This window comes from Canis lupus, chromosome 32 (genome assembly GCF_011100685.1).
Source record: "Canis lupus familiaris isolate Mischka breed German Shepherd chromosome 32, alternate assembly UU_Cfam_GSD_1.0, whole genome shotgun sequence".
NCBI classification, from domain to species: Eukaryota; Metazoa; Chordata; class Mammalia; order Carnivora; family Canidae; genus Canis; species Canis lupus.
The window spans coordinates 12,342,817-12,348,816 of NC_049253.1; positions in this window are offsets into that span (position 1 = coordinate 12,342,817).

The following is a 6,000-nucleotide window of genomic DNA, read 5'->3' on the forward strand; positions in this document are numbered from 1 at the left end:
CCTCTTGCATGTTAAAGTCAAAATAAATTGAAGTCCAAAGAATTTAGAGTCTATATTTGTTATCTTCCTCTTTCAAATAAGGAATCCAAAGAAACTGAAATTCTAAATCTTTAAGTTAATGGCTTAAGTTTTCCTTCCACATCTCATATTCTGCTGTCTTAGCTGGAGGGTTTATTGATGCCTTGGTAGAGTTGGACTCTTTCAGCAGCTATGGCCTGGACAGTGTCTCACTAGATGATTCCATTTTTTTTTTTTTTAAGATTTTATTTGAGAAAGAGAAAGAGTGGGAAAGAGAGAGAGAGAGGGCACACATGCACAACGGGGGAGGGACAGAGGTAGAAGCAGCTCCCTGCTGAGTGCAGAGCCTACCTTGAGCTAGACTCCAGGACCCTGAGATCATGGCCTGAGCCAAAATCAACAGTCCAATGCTTAACTGACTGAGCCATCCAGGCCCTGCTGAGAGACTTAATTTTTAATAATATCAAATCAGTTTTTGGGTGCATATGATTAATTCAAAGATATCACTGCATTTAGAAAATAAGGCAATCTCTAGCTCTTAGATATACTAGGCAATATGCTGTTAACAAATCTAGGACCTGGTGTTGTCAAAAGCATAGCAAAAATGCTTGGAATCTGAGTGAAAGAAGACAGATGGGGGAAAAAAATCTTTGTTTTTGCTTTGTTGAAAATGTCAACTAATCCCTCCCAAAAATGTCTACTAACCCAAATCAGTTATCTAGAACCCAGGACCCATGTACTTAAACTTAATTGGGAAAAACATCCCACCAAGATTTTAGATACAGCACTATATTTTAACATGTGATAGGGTGGAGGAGAATTCACCCATGTAGTCCATCTACTTTTAGAGTGAGTGGTATCTGAGGCATTATTGCTTTAATATAAAACTGGTCAAATTTAGAAACTCCCAACTAGGTTTTAGCCTCACTGGGACTTCTTTTTTACATACCTAGCTTATTCAAAGTATCCCCAGTGCTTGAGAATAAGTTTGATCTGGTGATATGGGCTCCATAATATCTTACAAGTTGATTTTTTTTAGGATTGTGCCATATGGCTGCTTTCCACCACTTCATGCATTACTTATTTCCTCATCTCTGCATTTATTCAATCTGTAGAAGCGCATTGACAAATTCCTGAAATAAAACTGCTACTGACACTCCTGAAAATTATTTTAGCAAATGGTGCCCCAAGGCACAAAAGACACTTCCAGCTTACATTCCTTCACTCAACACATACTCACCCAGAATGCCTTCTATGTGCCAGGCAGCTTTTGTAGGCACAGTGGATAGAAGCAGAAAACCAAACCAAAGTTCATCCTTTCATCGCTTTTATATTCCAGTTATTTAAAAATAACTGGCAATAGCTGGGAGGCAGAAAATAATTAAACAAAATTATATAAATACTATAGGAGAGAGAGGATGAGCCCAATGAAGAAAATTGAAGCAGTGTAAAGAAACAGAGAGAGACAAGTAGTGCCATTTTAGATCTTGTGGCCAGGCAAGATCTCTTAGAGGATGCAAATATGAGTAGAAACCTGAGTGAAGTGAGGGGTTGGAAATGGGAATGTCTGGAGAAACAGAAGAACAGGAAGAAAAATATGGGCAAACATTTGGCATTGGGAAGAAGTTGAATGGGAGACTCCAATGGGATGGGTAAGGGAAGAGAGGTGGAAGATGAGGTCAGAGAAGGAGTTGGGTCAGACTGTGTAGAACTTTATTGACTACGTATCGTAGTACCTTCATAAGCAGTTTTATTTTGAAAGAGAGATGGAGCTGGTGAGAGCTTTTGAGCAGAGGAGTAGCCTGAGTTAACAGGTTTTCAAAGGTTCTCGCAGGCTACTATGTAGAAAGAGAGAACTGAATCCAGGAAAGAATCACTGGAGGCTTAGATTTGTGAGGTAAGGTGGAGGTCATGAGAGGTGGTTGGATTTAGGGTATGTTGGGGCACAGCCAACTAGATTTGCTGCTGGACTGGATGCAGGTTTTGTGGATGGCAGGGCCTCTCCAGCCTAGCACAAGGTTGAAGATCATTAAGACATTGTTGGTAAGGGAAAAAAAAAGGTTTAGAAAGCTCTTTCCTGGGTGGCTCAGCCAGTTCAGTGTCTGCCTTTGGCTCAGGTCATGATCCTAGGATCCTGGGATTGAGGCCTGGGTCAGGCTCCCTGCTCAGTGGGGAGCCTGCTTCTCCCTCTGCCTCTCCCTCTGCCTCTGCCTGCCACCACCCACTCCCGGCCCTCTGTGCTCTCTCTTTCTCTCTCTCTGTCAAATAAATAAATAAAATATTAAAAAAATAAAACAAATAAAACAAAAACAAAAACCTCTTTCCTGTACAGCACCTTTGTATTTAATATCCAAAGGAAGGATAGTCCTCATAGAATATTGACAACTCTTTAGAAAATTGTCCTTTGCAAATTTCTCACCAGCCATCTTGAGAGCTTGAGAAAAATAATTATACAAAGGAGAGATCAAGTCAACAGAAAGAGAGAACTTGTTGGATGCATTAAGAAAAGCAGTTGCAGACAAATGGGAGAATGAAGGGGTGGCAGGAAGACATAGAAAATGGTATAAACAGGGGCCAGAGCACAGAAACTGAGCAGAGATAATTTTAAGACAGGATGTAGGAAAGAGATACATCAAATAGAATGCTAGAAATCCTAAAAGGTACAAATAACAAACCTCAATTTGATACAGATGTCAAATAGTGTCAAGGAAAGCTTACGGGAAGAGAACAGCTGACTCACAGCGGTAGGTTTAGAAAATTATTGAAGCAAAGGGTGTAGCCCAGGCAACACTCCCATTGACTTTGGGCCAATGAGTTGCAGTAAAGGGCAATTTGTCAAAGCAAGCCACAATTCTCTTTGAGTTTTAAGTAATTGTAGAGGGTAGGACCTGGGAAATCTAAAGAAATAACAATATGCAAGTAATTGAAGTACTTTCATGAGAAATACACTTGCCATCATACCTCTCACACATACGTCATGAATACCACAATGCACAACCTTTTAAAGTTTCCTGAGGGTCAACATTTCTTATAGATGCCATAGACTTGTTTTATTTGCTCCACACCTTCCCACTTCACTGCACCTGCTACACCAGTCATCATTTGTGTTTAATGGCCAGTCAGCCTCTAGGGGCTAGTAACAGATGGAGGACATCAGATCAGCTAATGCACATAAAATACTCTAAGTCCCACTTAGGCTTTTCAGGCAGACTATGAAATTGAGATCATTTTATCCTCCATTTCTTTTCTACCTTGCCTATCACACCTTACCACTGTGCTCTTGTATGTTGCAATGCACATTTATTCTTTCTCCAATTGTATGACATCCTTAAACCTTATTAGAATATAGGAAAAACAACCAATGTCTACGGAAATTTCCCAGTAATGTTCAAACTACTTAACACACATCCACATCTTATAACTTTCCAAGACCCAAATATAGTGATGCTACCTTTTACAATGCCTGAGAGGAATACAGAGCAAAACTCAATTTTACATGTTTCAAGGGACCTTGAATTCTCTACGGTGAGTATACTTCCCAATACACCATCGGCTTCAGTTTGGGATTGTTAAAAATCATTCTTAGATGTGGAGAAATGTGAGGAGGTTACACAAAACTTTCCTTAAACTAAAAGCAGTAGGTACAACTTAAAAGTAGTTAGGATTTATTACTTTAATGAGTGAAAGTTGCTCAAAAACAGTTTTAGAAGAGAATAGGTACCTATTATTTAACAGGGAAAAACAATCTCGAGAAAAATCTGCTAGTGTTAAGAGTGGGACAGACTGAAGAGATTGACCATCTGGAAGAAGGACAGGCAGAGACAATTCAAGAAAATATTCAGGGAGCAGGAAGTGTAAACTTTCTTTGAAGAAACTTTTGTTTTGGTAGTCTTGAAATAAGTCAAAGGAAGATTTTATTTTATTTTTTAAATTCAATTACCCAACATATAGTACATCATTAGCTTCAGATGTAGAGTTCAGTTATTCATCAGTTGCATATAACACCCAGTGCTCATCGCATCACATGCCCTCCTTAAGTTCATCACCCAGTTACCCTACCCCCCTACACACCTCTCCAGCAACTCTCAGTTTGTTTCCTATAGTTAAGAGTCTTTTATCGTTTCTCTCCCTCTCTGGTTTCTTCCCATTCAGTTTTCCCTCCCTTCCCCTATGATCCTCTGCACTGTTCCTTTCTTTCTTTTTTTAAAAGATTTTATTTATTTTCTATTTTTTATTGGAGTTTGATTTGCCAACATATACGATAACACCCAGTGCTCATCCCGTCAAGTGCCCCTCAGTGCCTGTCACCCAGTCACCCCAACCCCCTGCCCACCTCCCTTCCACTACCCCTTTTTCGTTCCCCAGAGTTAGGAGTCTCTCATGTTCTGTCACCCTCACTGATATTTCCCACTCATTTTCTCTCCTTTCCCCTAAATTCCTTTCACTATTTTTTATATTCCCCACATGAATGAGACCATATAATGTTTGTCCTCCGATTGACTTACTTCACTCAGCATAATACTCTCCAGTTCCATCCACATCGAAGCAAATGGTGGGTATTCGTCCTTTCTAATGGCTGAGTAATATTCCACTGTATACATAGACCACAGCTTCTTTATCCATTCATCTTTCGATGGACACCGAGGCTCCTTCCACAGTTTGGCTATTGTGGACATTGCTGCTAGAAACATTGGAGTGCAGGTGTCTCAGTTTTTCACTGCAGCTGTATCTTTGGGGTAAATCCCCAGCAGTGCAATTGCTGAGTGAGGGTAGTTCTATTTTTAACTCTTTTTTTAAAAGATTTTATTTGCTTATTCATGAGAGACACACACACAGAGAGGCAGAGACACAGGCAGAGGGAGAAACAGGCTCCATCCAGGGAGCCCGATGTGGGGCTCGATCCTGGGACTCCAGGATCACACCCTGAGCCAAAGGCAGACACTCAACCTCTGAACTGCCCAGATGTCCCTGCACTGTTTCTTATATTCTACATATGAGTGAAATCATATGATAATCGTCTTTCTCTGATTGACTTGTTTTGCTCAAGTCAATCCATCCATATTGATGTAAATGGTAAGATTTCATCCTTTCTGATGGCTGAGAAGCATTTAAAGAGAAGGATTCACTGGGTGAAAACTGGCTGTTAAGGGTGGGAGTTTCACAGAAAAGCCAATGACTTAGGGACTATCCAAACAAAATATTAGACTAGTTCAACATCCCTCTCCTATTCTTCAGGTCATCTGCCAAGAACACAGCTCTTATCTCATCATCAATTGGCAAAGAAGAATGTTCATAGGGACCCTCCCATAGGATATACACAATAGTAATGATAATAATCGGCAACTTTTACATTGCCTCAGGATGCCATCAAGTGGGATACTTTATTCCTTACAATATGCTTGTAACTCTTGTCTTTCTTTAATGTTTACTGTGACCAGGTGGTGGCTTAGCAGTGCCTCTAGTTCATCTCAAAGCAAACCCTCTATAGCCAAGAGGGCTGGAATCAGGATTTGAGACCCTTTCTGTGAGGCAGGAGTCTGCACTGTTATCTACTAGCGTATGCTGCCTCCACTGGAAATAACCACTCCTCTTAGAATTTGGGGGATTCTGTGCCTCACCTACTGACACAGAGCTCATGAGCATCAGAGCTGAAGTTAGTCTGTCTTTCATAACTATTTCTTCACACTAAGATTTACTGAGTCTTCTTTCCCTGAAAACATGTTAGTTAGTGTGGGAATTAGGGCTAGCAATGTATCACTGTCTTCTCAGTAGAGATTTCTCCTCATGGATTTCTTCCCAGGGGACAAAGTTGCCCAGTTAGTATTTGGACAACACTAACAAGAACAGCTTATCTGACTGTAACAGTTTATAAAGTTTACAAATAAATACTATGTCAGAGTGGGGTAAGAAAAGACTGTATAATGACCATAATTTGCTGTTTAGAAAAAAAAGCCACAAGGGTGCCTGGGGGCTCAGTCAGTT